The following is a 16932-nucleotide window of genomic DNA, read 5'->3' as shown; positions in this document are numbered from 1 at the left end:
TAGATTTAGTTACCTAGGATATACGGGACTCCAAGAAACAAAAATGTCTACTCACAAAGTAAATGTATTTTTTTTTTACATTCTTGATCTTAAGTTAACACCAACTATATTTATTCTTGGAGACATATGTAGGGTGCATTTTTTTAAATATTAACAACCCACTATTCTTAGCAGCCCTTAGAGTTTTCTAGGTCCAAACTTCTCTCCCATGATTTATGCCTCAGTAATTTGAGGTCTACACCAGATACTTTTCTATTTCTTAAAATATTTTATCTTCTCTGAAGAAGCTGACATTACAGACACCATACAAAATGATCATTGCTTATGTTAACCTGTTGTTGAAGGTATTGTATATTATGTAGTCTAATGCCATTTCAAAAGAAATAATGCAACAGAAAGTTTGTAGAATCAGCAGAAGTTACATTTCAACACTCACAGTTAAATGGCATATTTCCTTTTATCAAAAGATGAACATCACATACTACATTTTGTATTTTCTGACACTTGCTTTTTAAAAATCCAGAACAAACACTAATTTTAAGTTATATAATACAAGTGTAACTGGAAGAAAAAATTAACTTGGCAGTTGGAGGCAGAATTTCTCTTAAAAATGTTAACTTTGTTTTAGGCAAGTGTTCCCCAAAAGTTTATATTTCATGAACCTTCATAATTTCTATCATAGACTCATATGTCATATTGTTATTTATGTAACAGATTATAAACTGAATCATTTTAAGTTAAAGTACTTTCAGCTGAAAACAAAATTTTAATTGCCACAAGTGGGAAGAAACAAACTAAAACAAAAATATTTGGTTTTTAAGTTGTACTTGGCTTCCGTAGCTCTTGTTTGAGGCTTGTTTTCTTTCTTTCTTTTTATTGTAATCTAGTGACAGAAAATGTCACAGACATAACCACTATAAACTGATACATTTTTTCTGACTTCAAAAAGGATATTGAAAGAAAAATGCTTCTCATTGTGGAATTTAATGCTAGTTAATGTTTTAGCTTGGTAACACTTAATATTCAGTTCTTTACTACCTACAATGACATCAGTTATATTAGAACAGGATTTTAGCAGGAGTTGGAAAACAATAATACTGAAAATATCTTTAAATAAAATTGCACCATTTTGGGGGGTGGTAAAGTGGTTAAGATGCAATGTATGAGAATCAGTAGTAAGAAAGAGAAGCTGATTTTTATGTCTAACTTTCCACTGAGTTTTCATCAATGTGATATTTAGTCCCATTTGTCTCCACCAAAATTTCAAACCATTCACATACATGAAGTTCATACAGGCATGTGCATAAACAATTCATTAAGGTTAGCAAATCAGGAGAAGTGACTAATTGACATATCTGATTTAATATTACATAAAACTGAATCACACAGTAATAAAGATAAGCCAATCCACATCATGAATGGATTTAGAAGAGTGAATTCTGAAGCAATGGTGACAACAAAAACCTATTAGTTGTGAATCATAAAATATTGGGGAAAGATCAGACTTTCCATAAATAGTGATATAGATATTTCAGTCATTTTATAGATCTTAATGAGCAGGATTGCTTTAGCTTACATTTGGATTATATATGTTATAGTAGGTTTTTTAAATGTTACTTCCTTTATATCATATCATTTTTAATATTTAAATATCCCTGAACATATAATATGTGTATAGTTAATTCCAGTTTATTAATTTACACAAAATTTGATTTCCCCCCAAGTTTTAGAGGATATCCAAGAAAGAAATTTTTTCCTGCTTCATTGAGATATAATTGGCACATTGTGTAAGTTTAAACTGTGCAGTGTAGTGATTTTGTTAATGTGTATATTGCAAAATGATTTGTACAATAATATTAACATATCCACCACCTCATATAGTTGAAATTTGTGTGCATATGATGAGAACATTAAAATTCTATTCTCTTCGCAATTTTCAAATATACACTAAATAATTAACTATAGTATCATACAGTACATTACATCCCCAGTAGTTTGTATTTTTTGACCAGCATCTGACCTCTGTTTTCACGAGAATTCATTTTAGATTCCATATATAAAGCAGATCATGGAAAATTTGTCTTTCTATGTCTGATATATTTTACTTAGCATAATGCCCTCAAGGTTCATCTTTGTTGTTGTAAATAGAAAGATTTCCTTCTTTACATGGCTGAATAATATTTCATTGTATGTGTATGTGACATTTTCTTTATGCATTCATCTGTCAATGAACAGTTACTTAGGTATTTCTATGTCTTGACTATTTTAAATAATTCAGCAATGAAAATAGCATGCAGATATCTTTTCAAGACAGTGATTTCATTTCCATTGGATACACATATAGCCAGAAGTAAAGTTGCCGGATCACATTTTTAATTTTTTGAAAAACCTCCAAATTGTTTTCTCAAGAAATTTTGATATGAATTTAAAATGCATAAATAAATGGTAAATGAATGGGATTGCTTTTTCTTTTTCTTATTGTTATTCAAGTACAGTTGTCTCCATTTTCCTGACAATACTTTCTCCTACCCCACTCACCCCCACCTCCAAAGCCAAAGAGGGGTAGGATTGAGGGATTGTTTTCTTAGTTTCTCTTTTTGATAGTTCATTATTGGTGTATAGAAATGCCACTGATTTATAAATATTAATTTTATATCCTGCTATTCTGACAAATTAATTTTTTAGCTCTAGTAGATTTTTAGTAGATTTTTGGTAGAATCTTTAGTGTTTTCCATGTACAGTATCATATCATCTGTGTATAATGACAGTTTTACTTCCTCCTTTCAAATGTGGACACCTTTTATTTCTTCTGATTTTTGTGGCAATGACTTCCAGTACTGTGTTTAATAAGAGTGGTGAAAACATACATCCCTGTCTTATTCCTGATGTTAACGGAAACATTTAGTTTTTGACCATTGAGTATGATGTTGGCGGTGGCTTTGTCATATATGGCCTTTATTATGTTGATGGATGTTCCCTCTATTCCTAGTTTGCTGATAATTTTTATCATATATGGGTGCTAGATTTTATAAAATACTATTTCTGCATTTATGGATATGATCATGTGTTTTATATCCTTCATTTTGTTTTTGTGGTATATCATGTTTATTGACTTTCAGACATTGTACCAACCTTGCATCCTTAGAATAAATCCCACTTGATTACGGTGTATGACTTTTTAAAAGATTTTATTTATTTATTTTTAGACAGGGAAGGGAAGGAAAAAGAGAGAGAGAAAGAAACATCAATGTGCGGTAGCTGGGGGTCATGGTCTGCAACACAGGCATGTACCCTGACTGGGAATCAAACCTGCGACACTTTGGTTCCCAGCCCACACTCAACCCACTGAGCTACACCAGCCAGGGCTGTGTATGATTTTTTTAATGTACTGCTGTATCAACCTGCTAATATTTTTTTGAGGATTTTAGCATCTATGCTTATCAGAAATATTAGCCTATAATTTTCTTTCTTTAGAATGTCTATCTGGTTTTGAAATTAGAATAATGTTGGCCTTGTAAAATGAGCTTGGGAGATTTCCCTCCTCTTGAATTTTTTGGAATGGTTTAATTAAGATAGGGGCGAGTTCTACTTTGAATATTTAGTAAAATTTACATGTGAAGCCATGCTAAGTGAACCAAGTCAGTCAGAGCAAGACAAATATCATATAATCTCACTTACATGTGGAATCTAGTGAACAAAATAAACTGATGAACAAAATAGAAACAGAAGCATGGACACGTGAAACAGACTGACAGCTGTCAGAGGGAAGTTGGGTGCTGGTGACTGGATAAAAGAAGGTGAAGGGATGAGTTAAAGAACATATATGAATAACTAATAGAAAAAGAGAATAGTGTAGTATGGTATGAGGGAAGGGGGGCAGGAGCTGGGTGATGGTGTGCAAAGGCAGGGAAAATGGGGACATCTGTAATAGCATCAACAATAAAAATAAAATTAAAATTAAATCCATAAATAAGCTCTATAACTATGTGGTACTCTAATGAATTTAATAAATAATTGTCAAATATATACTTTATAAAAATTTTTTCTCATCATTAACTCATGAATTTTTAAAAACTTTTGACAGTTAACAATATGAAGTTTGTTTACATTTTTGAAATAAGTTGTGTACATGTTTGTAATTAATCACTATAAAATCTTACTCTGAAAGAGATAGATTTAGACAGATTTTTAATTACATTCTAAATTTATTTAGCCTGTTTACACTTAATTTAGGATACCTTCAAGTTGTATTGTTTTCAAATATTGGTTTGGGCTATAGTATTGCCACTTTATATCTAGCTTTTGTATTTTGTTAGTTTATCTTCTGTTTTGTTCATCGTTTATGCAAAGATCATGTAAATGTGCTTAGATATAAATCTCCTTCTCCCAGTTGATGTGACTTGGTGATATTTAAAATTTGAAAGCAAAAAGTATTTGGAAAATAAATATTTAGAAAAACTCTTTAAAGATTATTTATAAAATAGCAAAATTCCTGTAGTTCTTGACTAGTAACTGAAATCTTAAATATTTTCTACTGTGAAAGTTTCAATCACAAATATGCATTTTTATTTTATATCTAACTCAACACTTTTAGAAACTGAAACTTCTGAATATTGTATATGTCTATGCGTGTGTATGTTTGACTACAAGTATATATACATATATATTTAGTGATATGTATGATATAATACATATATATATCATTGAATCCTTAAATCAATGTTTTACACAATGGTCTTTGCTGAATCCTTTAAGTCCAGTGGCAAAAAAAATATATGGTGTTCTTCCTTCAACCCCAAAGAAAATGATTTTACAATTTTACATACTAAGGATATGTTCACTGTAAACACATCCTACTTCATCATATTGACATATTCTGGAGTCAGGTTACTTTAAACACCAAATAGCAGGAGACTAATCTACCTTTAATATGAAGAAAAAAATAATGAACACTTTATTTTTCATTTAGGAGTCTTTATATTTCCATTTTGTACATAGTTCTAGAAATAGTGTATAGTTAAATGAAAGGATGTGAACCTTGCCAGATGAGGGTTCAATTCATAGTTGTGTTATTTATTGAGTAAACTTGGAAAACATAAACATGTTCCTGAATGTCATTTTGTTAACTCTAAAATCAGAATATTAAAAGCAGCCTCATAAAATTACTATTAATATTAAATAAATAACCCAAGAAAATCTCTTGGCACTCTACAAATAGTAATTCATTATTTTTTATGATATGTCATTATTGATCTTTATTCTCCATTTTCTGAGAGTTAGAATTGTTTTATGCATCTTTCATTACTGCTGGAAACAATGTTCTGAATTTCACTCAACTAAAGTTTCCAAGCCCACTAGCACAATAGTTTAATTGCTTTCCTTTTCAACCAAATCTTATGTTGAATGCATTTTGATCAAACCACAGAGATGGGAGGGATGCACAAACACACAAAAGCAATTTTTGTTTATTTTGAAATGTACATCTGAGGCTAGATACAATGCATAGCACAATGCTTTGTAGGCACTAAATGTGCAGTAGGTACTGAGTAAATCAATGAACATTGAAATATTTTACTGTTTCCCTGCTTATTTAACTTCTGTCTGATCATGTAGAAAGAGAAGTCACATGAAATTTATTTGGGTTGGAATTTCTGTTAGCCAGGATTGAACCCTCTGTATTTTTTTTCAATAAGTCCGCAGAGGGTCAGGCAATATTGCATAATACAGAACATGAGTTTGAGTTTCAGTTATATCACCTACTGGTTGGATAGACTTTTTAATTTCTTTCTGCCACAGTAAAATAGAAAAATGATGGTCAAACACACATCACACAATTGTTTTAAAGATTAAATAAGATAATGTACGCATGCAGCCCATATTAAAAGACAAAAAAGTATTAACTCACTATTACTAAAAAAGTAATAATAGGAGATAAAATTTTCAAATCAGGGACTCACAATGGAGTAAATGGGGCAGAGTAGAAAGTTTAGAAATGATCAATAATACCCAGAAATTAAGGATACTTTAATGTGTTATGATAGTTTCATAAATAGAATATAATTATGACATTTAAAAATGAGGCAAATTGTTATATACAGATATGGAAGGCATAGTGAGTGAAAAAAGTCACAATATAGAATAGTATATGTAAATAATCATCTATTTTTAAATGTGCATGTACAGCTTTCTATTAATATATCATTGTTCGTATATGCTAGAATATCTTGATGGGAGATTTTAGAAGATGGTGGCCCAGGAAGTGGAAGCTGAGCCCCCTTGTTTGTGCCCCTAGCATAGATTTTTAGCTGATTTGACAAGCGGCCTGAACAATCAATGGGATCTCAGCTGATGTGAATTTTTGATGTGAGTACAGGGTGTGCTTTGCACCACCTGGTAAGATATTTTAAAAATTAAGGGGGAGATGCCCTGTGAGGTGCCTATAGCAGAGGAGAGATCAGGTAGAAAATGGACCTTATTGATTTCCTCCCTTTCTGGAGTGGGGTTCTGTTCCCACACAGGGAACCCCAACCCTAATCAAGAGAGACTTGGAAGAATACACAGAGTCTGGGAGACTTAGGCTACACACCCACACACATAGTGAATAGCACATTCAGAGCTGCAGCACCAAATGGGAGAATTCTAGAGAGAAACTCTATCTCCCAAAACTGTCAGAGGCACTGGGCGGCTGTAGACAGCCCTGACAGAGAAAGACTTTGTGCTTTTGGATCACGTGGAGCATGTAGAGAATTGGCCCAGGACTCGGTGGGCAGTGTGGGGGCCCATGGGGGCTCATTTAAAAGAGGAGCTAAGGTCTGGGCAGGGACCCTATGTTCACATTCATGTATGTAGAATCTCTGCCAACAAAATACTAGAGTGTAAGTGCAGTTCAGTCCCACTGGTTCCAGATGCACAGGAAGCACAGAAAGTGGCACAGTAAAGGAACTGAGGGACCAGTGAGTGCAGTGTGGCTAGTGAGCGGGGGACCAAACAGGTCAGAGAGTTCAGGCCTGAGTCTCCTGTGTGACCAGCAGGCTGGGGACTAGACTGCCAGGAGCTGAATGCCTGAGATTTGCTGTGCCAGTATGGTCCCCTCACAGGCAATCATGTTCAATCCCTACCTGCAGGACTGCAGGCTCTGCAGATCAGTGAGGCTAGGCTCAGGAGGACCCTTGGTGCATATCCATATGAGAAAGAAAGAGAAGCTCAAAAAGGGGCCTTTCTGAACTTCTATCAGACACTACCAGCTACATTGGTTCCTTGGGCCCCGTTCCACTGAAAACAGCAGAGCAGAGAGATTAGAGACAGGCACAACAAGGGGTGTTCAGGGTCCCATCAAGCCTTGGCTCTTATACAGAGCTGCCATCAGCACCAAGCAGGAAAGAGTTGCCCATTTTACACAGGTTGTCCCCTAACAGGAAACAGACAGCTAATTCATTAGAAGCTATACATTATTGAAAATAATTTAGGACAGACCAAGACATGAGGTGGGGGCGGGGGGTAAGGAAACACTCCTACCATTTTCTCTGAAGACTAAACAGTACTTCCTGGGGGACACTCAAGGCTTCCACCCTCCTGATCGCACCAGAGGCCCCCTCTGGAGGGAGCTGGAGGTGGTATTGGCAGTACTCTTGGACAATAGATGAACCATTCCCAGGCCTTGTGCTGATGGAAAGCCAGCAGAACGGAAGAGTGGAGTCCAGCTAAACCTAAAGGGGACAGCCACAGACTGTGGGCCATTTGTAGTTTAGAACAGGCTGCCTAGGGCTAGACTAGAATACCATCTGACATTACCAGGGGTGGGTCCATAAAGAGAAGACAGCGGCAAACACTAGACTATGCTGAGATGAATTGCACTGCAGTTTTCATTATTCCAGTTATTTTTTTCCTACATAGCTTTTTTAAAAATATTTTTTCTTTTTCTTCAAATTTGATCTTATGATTTCACTACTTTTTATTTTAGTTTATATTAAATCTCATATTTTACTACTCCCTTCTCTTATTCAATTTTGTCCTCTTCCTTCCTCTTGTAATCTTTATTTTAAATTTTATTTAATCCCTTTCTATACCTTGTTTCTATTCTGTACTTTTACTGCTTCTTCCCCTTGAAGCCTATCAAAACCATTTTTTGCCATTAGTCATCTCACATTCTTTTCTGTTCATATAATATCCTTATGCTCTCTCCACATTTATTAATCTTTGCTTATTGGTTGTTAATATTGCATTTCTTCAATTTTATTCCTAGAGGTTCACTATTTTTGTATTTCAGATCTCAAATTTTACTTTCCCCTCTCCTACTCCATTTTGCCTTCCTCCTGGTTCTTTCTTTCTCTTTATTTTAAATTTTATTTTTTCCTCTCTTAACCTGATTTTCATTCCTCATTCTTATTATTTCTTCCCCCTTTATTCAAAATCACTTTTTCTTTCCTTTAGATACCTCATAATCTTTTTTTCTTTATTTTTTTCTTCCTGTTTCCTTTCTACTTTTGTTAATCATTGTTCATTTGTTGTTGAGATTGCTGTGGTGGATGTTTTTCTTCAATTGTGTTACTATTGTTTCACTATTTAAAAACAAATTAAACCTCATATTTTCCTGTTCCCTTTGTTTACTACATTTTGTCTTCTTCCCTCCCTTTTTTATTTATGATGCAAATTTTCTTTTCTTTTTTTTTGCCTTATTTCTATTCCCTACCTTGATTATTTATCTTCCCTTCGCCCTCTCAAAATCATTGTTTATTCTGTTAGTCATTTCATATTTGTTTTCCCTTTCTTATAATAGCCCTAATTTCTTTCTGTTTGTATTAATACTTTCTCATTTCTTGTTGATAGTGTGGCTGTGGTTGGAGGTTATTTTTTGGGGTGTGAACTTTGTTTCATGGGTTGTTTTGTTTTGTTCAGGCAGAACTTTTACAACACCATAGAAGACTTGGTGGGTAGTGTGACTCTCAGTCAGCCAGCCCAAGGGAAAAACCACCCAAAGAATGACCCCAAACAATCAAAACTCAATTACAAAAGAGCCCACATAAATGGCATGAAGGTCATTACAAGAGCATCCAACTCAAGGAGATTGCACCACTGAGTCCCATAGGTCTCCTACCTCAGAAGGCCACCCCACAAAGACAGGGAATCAAATCAGATCAATCCAATATGCAGGGGGAAAAAAGAGAAGAGAGTCACATGAAATAGAGTGACAAAGAAACAACTCCCAATCTAAAGGAAAAGAGGAATCTCCAGAAAGAGTGATAAATGAAATTGAGCCAAACAATCTATCAGACATAGAGCTCAAAATAATGGTTATAAAGATACTCACAGAACTCAATGAGAACCACAAGGAACTCAATGTGAGCAACAAGGAACTTAGCGGGAACTATATCAGCATGAAAAAGGACATAGAAAATATAAATAAGAGTCAGGAGGAAATGAAGAATACAATATCTGAAATGAATACAGCAGACAGAATTAAAAGCAGTCTAGATGAAGCATAGGATCAAGTCAGTGAGTTGGAGAAAAAGGTAGAAATAAAAACACCTAGACAGAGCAACAAAATGAAAAAAGACTCAAAAGGAATGAAGATACCTTAAGGGAGCTGCAAGACAACATGAAATATAATAATATCTGTATCATAGGGATATCAGAAAGAGAAAAAAGAAAGCAAGGGATAGAAAACCTGTTTGAAAGAGTAATGACAAACCCTTAACATGGTGAGGGAAAAATTCATGCAAGTCCAGGAAGCACAGATGGTCCCAATCAAGATGAACCCAAAGAGGCCCACTCCAAGACACATAATAATTAAAATGGCTAAAAAAAAAATAAAGACAAAGAGAGAATCTTAAAGGCAGCAAAGGAGAAACAGCAAGTAACATGCAAGGGAGCTCCAATAAGCCAATCAGCTGATTTCTCAATAGAAACACTACAAGCAGAAGAGGATGGCAAAAAATCTTCCTAGTAAAGAAAAGCAAAAGACTGTCACCAAGACTACTCTACCCAGAAAAGCTCTCATTTAAAATGGAAGTCAGGAAAAAGAACATCCCAGACAAAAAAAAAATTAAAAGGGTATATCTCCACCAAACTAGCATTGCAAAGGATGTTAGAGGGACTGCTCTAAGAAGATGAAAAAAGAGACAGAGAGAGGGACACAGGTACAAAGGGGAAAATGACAATTATTAAGTACCTATCAATAATAATCTTACATAAATAAATTAAATACTCCAATAAAAGAAATAGTATAGCTGAATGGATAAGAAAACATGACCCATATGCATGCTGTCTACAAGAGATCTACCTCAGAACGAAAGATTTACAGAGGCTGACAGTGAAGGGATGGAAAAAAATTCCAAGTAAACAGACATGAAAAAAATGTTGGGGTAGCAATACTCATATCAGACAAAATAGACTTCAAAACAAAGGCCATAACAGAATGCAAAAAGATCACTACACAATATTTAAGGGAGTAGTCCAACAAGAAGATTGAACCCTTGTAAATATATATGCATCCAGCATAGGAGCACCTAAATATATAAGGAAAATGTTAGAGGACTTCAAGATATTGACAGCAACATGGTCATTATAGCAGATTTTAATACCCCACTGTAAACAATGGACAGATCTTCCAAACAAAGAATCAAGAAAGTTATTGTGACATTGAACAACACTCTAGATCAAATAGACCTAATTGATATATACAGAATATTTTACCCCAAAGAAACAAAATACACATTATTTCAAAGGCATGTGGAAAATATTTAAAGATAGACCACATGGTAGAACACAAAACAAGCATCCAACAAATTGAAGAAAAATGAAATCATATCAAGCATCATCTCATATCACAATGGTTTAAAACTAGAAACCAAGTGCAAAGAAATAACTCAAAACATTCAAATACATGGAGACTGAATAACATGTTATTAAATAATGAATGGGTTAACAATAAGATCAAGGAAGAAATCAAAAGTATCTGTAAACAAATAACAATGAACACATACCAGTTCAAAACCTATGGGACACAAAAAAGGCAGTCCTCAGAGGGAAGTTAATAGCAATATAGGCCTACATAAAGAACATAGAAAAATCTCAAATAAGCCACCTAACCCTACATGTATAAGAAACAGAGAAATAACAAACAAAATCCAGGACAAGTAGAAGGAAGGAAATAATCAAGACATAGCAGAATTAAATGGCATAGAAACTAAAAACAAAAAACAAAACAAAACAAAAAAACAACAACAAATCAAAGGATCAATGAATCCAAGAGCTGGCTCTTTGAAAAGATAAACACAATTGACAAACCTTTAACCAGATTCATTAAGAAAAAAAGAGGGGATCCAAATAAAATCAGGAAAAAGAGAAGTTACACAGAAGTTTATTTCTGTGGTATCACTTCTGATACCACAGAAATAAAAAGTATTATAAAATAATTACTATGAATAATGATACACCAAGAAATTGGACAACCTAGGTAAAACAGATAAGTTTCTAGAAACATACAATCTTACAAAACTGAATTGAGAAGAAGCAGAAAGACAGAATAGACTGATAACAACTAGTGAAATTGAAGCATTAATCAAAAAGCTTCAGGCACACAAAATCCCTAGGCTGGATGGCTTCACAGGTGAATTTTATCAAATATTTAAAGAATTAACTCCTATCCTATTCAAACTAATCCAAAAAAATTAAGAAGAGGGAAGACTCCCAATCTCTTGTTAAGAAGCCAGTATTATTCTAATTCCAAAACCAAGTAAAGACACAACAAAGAAAGAAAACTACAGGCCAATACCTTTGATGACATAGATGTTAAAATTCTCAACAAAATATTGGCAATCTGGATCCAGCAATACATTAAAAAGATCATACACCATGATCAAGTTTGATTCATTCCAAGGATACAAGGATGGTACAAAATTTGCAAACCAATAAATGTAATATTCCACATAAACTAAATGAAAAACAAAAATTATCCCATGATCATACCAATACATGCTGAAAAAGCATTTGATAAAATCCAGCACCCATTTATGATGAAAACACTCAGTAAAGTGGTAGTAGAGGGAACATACCTCAACATAATAAAGGCTTATTGCCAACATCACACTCTTTGGGCAAAACCTAAAATCTTTCCCCTTACAAGCAGGAACAAGATAAAGGTGTTTGCTTTCACCTCTCTTATTCAACATAGTATTGGAAGTTCTAGCCTTGGCAATTAGACAAGAAAAAAGAAACAAAAGGCATTTGATATGGAAAAAAGGAAAAAAAAACTGTCCTTATTTGTAGATAACAAGATAACAACCATAGAAAACCATAGTGTCCATCAAAAATCTATTCAACCTAATATGTGAAAATATATTTGCAAATATATATATTTGCCTAATATTGGCAAAATAGTGGGACACAAAGGCAATATTCAGAAATTGATGGCATTTTTTTTACACCAACAATGAATTCTCAGAAAGAAAAACTAGAGAAAATCCCATTTATTATAGCCACCAAAAATAAAACTACCTAGGAATAAATTTAACAGAGTAGGTAAAAGACTTTACTTGGAAAACTATAGAACAGTGAAGAAAGAAATTGAGTAAGATACAAATAAGTGGAAGTATATATCATGGTCATGGATTGGAAGAATTAATATCATTAAAATTTCCATACTACCCAAAGCAATCTATAGATTCAATACAATGCCTGTTAAAATACCAATGGCATGTTGCCCAGACCTAGAACTAATATTTCAAAGATTTATATAGAACCACAAATGATCACAAATAACCTCAGGAATTTTGAGAAAGAAGAACAAAGTAGGAGGGATCAAAATATGTGATATCAAATTATACTACCAGGCCATTGCAATCAAAACAGTCTGGTACTGGCATAAGAACAGACACATAGACCAATGGAATGGAATAGAGAGCCCAGAAATAAATCCATGTCTCTGTGTCCATTAATATTTGAAAAAGAGGGCATGAACATATAATGGAGTAAAGATAGCCTCTTCAATAAATGGTGTTGGAAAAACTGGACTGGTACATGCAAAAAAAAAAAAATGAAACTAGGCTACCAACTTATACCACACATCAGAATAAACTTGTAATGGATAAAATACTTAATATAAGTTGTGACACCAAAAATATTCTAGAGCAAAACACAGGCAATAAAATTTTAATATCCCATGTAGCAATATTTTTGTCAATATATTTCCTAGGGCAAGGGAAATAAAGAAAAAATAATGAAATGGGACTATATCAAGTTAAACAGCTTCTGCATGGGCATTGAAACCATCATAAAATGAACAGGGAACTGACCATATGGGGGAATGTATTTGCCAATGATACATTGGACAATATATCTTCAAAATATATAAAGAACTCATATGACCCAGCACCAGGAGGAAAAGCAATCCAATTAAAAATGTGGGCAACAGACCTGAATAGACACTTCTCCAGGAAAGACATACAGATGGCCCATAGGCATATGAAATGATACTCAACATTGCTAGCCATCACAGAGATGCAAATTAAAAGCACAATGAGTTATTGCCTCACACCAGTCAGAATAGCCATTAATAAATCAAGAAATAACAAGTGCTGGAGAGGATGTGGAGAAAAGGGAACTATAGTGGACTGGTCCTGGGATTGCAGACTGGTGCAAACACTGTGGAAAATGTTATGGAATTTCTGCAAAAAATTAAAAATGTAACTGTCTTATGAACCAGTGATTCCACTGCAGTAATAAATGCTATGAATCCCAAATCACCAATTCAAAAAAACTTAAGCAAAACAGCAGAAGCAGAAATCAAGAAAAAAATCCCATTCGATATAGCAAAAAGAAAAATAAAATACCTAGGAATAAATCTAACCAAGGAGGTAAAAGACCTGTGTGCAGAAAACTACACAACACTGAAGAAAGAAATCAAGGAAGACACAAACAAATGGAAACACACACTGTGTTCATGGATCAGAAGAATTAACATCATCAAAATGTCCATACTACCCAAAGCAATTTACACATTCAATGCAATACCTATTAAAGTGCCAATGGCATATTTCACAGACATAGACAAACACTTCAAAAATTTATATGGAACCATAAATGACCTCGAATAGCTGCGGGAATTTTGAGAAAGAAGAGCAAAGTAGGAGGGATCATAATACCTGATACCAAACTCTATTACAAGGCTGCTATAATGAAAACAGCCTGGTATTGGCATAAAAACAGGCACATGGACCAATGGAATCGAACAGAGAGCCCAGCAATAAACCCAAGTTTCTACAGTCAATTAATATTTGACAAAGAGGGCAGCAACATAAAATGGAGTAACAATAGCCTGTTCAGCAAATGGTGTTGGGAGAACGGACAGCTATGTGCAAAAAAATGAAACTCAAGCACCAACTTACACCACACGCAAAAATAAATTCAAAGTGGATAAAAGATTTAAATATAAACCACGACACCATTAAAGTCCTTGAGAAAAACATAGGCAGGAAAATCTCAGATATTTCACACAGCAACATTTTTACTGATATGTCCCCCAGAGCAAGGGACATAAAGGAAAGATTAAACAAATGGGATCTCATAGAAATAAAAAGCTTCTGCATGGCTAAAGAAAACAGTATTAAAATAAAAAGAGAACCAACTGTATGGGAAAACGTATTTGCCAATGATACCTCAGACAAGGGTTTAATCTCCAAAATATACAAAGAACTTACACGACTCCACTCTAAGAAGACCAGCAACACAATTAAAAAATGGGCAAGGGACTTGAACAGACACTTCTCCAAGGAGGACATACAGAGGATCCAGAGACACATGAAAAGATGCTCAATATCGCTAGCTATCAGAGAGATGCAAATTAAAACCACAATGAGATACCACTTTACACCAGTCAGAAAGGCCATCATAAACAAAGCAGCAAATAACAAGTGTTGGAGAGGTTGTGGAGAAAAGGGGACCCTAGCGCACTGTTGGTGGGCTTGCAGACTGGTATAACCACTATGGAAAACAGTATGGAATTTTCTCAGAAAACTAAAAATGGATCTGCCTTTTGACCCAGCAATTCCACTGCTGGGGCTGTATCCTAAGAACCCTGAAACACCAATCCAAAAGAACCTATGCACCCCAATGTTCATAGCAGCACGATATACAATAGCCAAGTGTTGGAAGCAACCTAGGTGCCCATCAGTAAATGAATGGATCAAAAAACTATGGTATATTTACACAATGGAATTCTATGCAGCAGAAAGAAAGAAGGAGCTCCTACCTTTTGCAACAGCGTGGATGGAACTGGAAAGCATTATGCTAAGCGAAATAAGCCAAGCGGTGAAAGACAAATGCCATATGATCTCACCTTTAACAGGAACCTAATCAACAAAACAAAGAAACAAGCAAAATATAGCCAAAGACACTGAAATAGGGAAAAGGCTGACAGTGTTCAGAGGGGAGAAGGGAGGGAATTCCAGGGGAATTTCAGGGGATAAGGCAAGGGTTTGCAGGACGAAGTATAAAGGACACATGGACAAAAACTAGGGGCGGGTGGAAATGGGAGGGAGGTGGGGAGGGCTGGGTGGGTGGTCTGGGATGGGAGTAAAAGATAGGAAAATTATACTTGAACAATAATTCAAAAAAACCCTTAAGCACCCTATATGCACAGTAACATTATTTATAATAGCCAAGAGCTGGAAACAGCCTAACTTCCCATCAGTAAATGAGTGAATCAAAAAACTTTGGTACATTTACACAATGGAACACTATGCAGTGGAAGGAAAGAAGGAACTTCTACCTTTTTGGACAACATGGATGGAACTGGAGAGTATTATAGTAAGCTAAATAAGTCAGTCAGTGAAAGACAAATATATGATCTCACCTGTAAGAGGAATCTAATGAACAAAATAAGCTAGTGAGCAAAATAGAACCACAGGCATGGAAACATGGAACAGACTGACAGTGATTAGAGGGGTGAGGGGAGGAGGATAATGGTGGAAAGAAAGGGCAGGGGCTAGTCAAGGAATGTGTACGAACGAGCCATGGACATAGGCAACAAGGTGAGTGTTGACTCTGGGAGTGGGGGATGGTTTAGGCAGAGGAGAGCGAAGGGGGGAATAATTGGACAATGGTAATATAATAACAATAAAAAATTTAGTAAATGAATATCTTGATGGATAGGGAAGCATTTAATAGTAGTGTTTACTTTCTGGGCAAAGACTTGAGTTTTTAGAGAAAGGAGTAGCAAGGAAAGTGACTTTTCACTGTAGACTTTGATTTTTGTAAGTTTTTCTATCAGTTAGCTGCATTCAAACCACCCTAAAACTTAATAGCTTTGAACAATTACCATTTATTCTATTTCAGAAACCTGTGGGTTGGCAGAAGAGCAGTTCTTCTAGTGTGGACTGAATTAAGCTTGAGTCTAAACTGTGAAAGGGGTCCAAGTATGTTCCACACATATCTTATCCTACTTGGATGAGTGGGTCATCCAAGGTATTTCCTGCTTATGATGATGCCAGAAGCACAAGAATGAGTACCTCACCATGCATGCATATTTTCCTTTGCTTATGTCACAGCAATTAATATCCCTTTGGCTCAAGTATGACATGCCCAAGCCTAAAGTCTAGGGGATGGAAATGTAGTCCACTGAACATGAAACCAAATAAATTTAAATGTCCCAAACCAGCATCAGTGGAGAAGTACACCCCTATTTCTATGTAGGTTGGAAATAAATGATTAGTAACTTAAAGACAACTTATCAACCATGTCTGTAAATGCATCACCTATTTATTTTTGATCTGCTTGTGGAAATCTGCATGTGCAGAGGGCCTTCTTGAGTTACATGCAGATTTTCTACCGTGTGGGTGGTTAGTATTGCTAACCCCAGCATTGATCCATGGTAAATTGTATATGTAAATCAGAGATAAGCAAACAAAGTAAAAAAGGTAGAAGTATGTGTGTGCC

Source organism: Phyllostomus hastatus, unplaced genomic scaffold (genome assembly GCF_019186645.2).
Source record: "Phyllostomus hastatus isolate PE091 unplaced genomic scaffold, TTU_PhHast_1.1 phas_contig_86, whole genome shotgun sequence".
NCBI lineage: Eukaryota > Metazoa > Chordata > Mammalia > Chiroptera > Phyllostomidae > Phyllostomus > Phyllostomus hastatus.
This window is presented reverse-complemented; position numbering follows the sequence as displayed.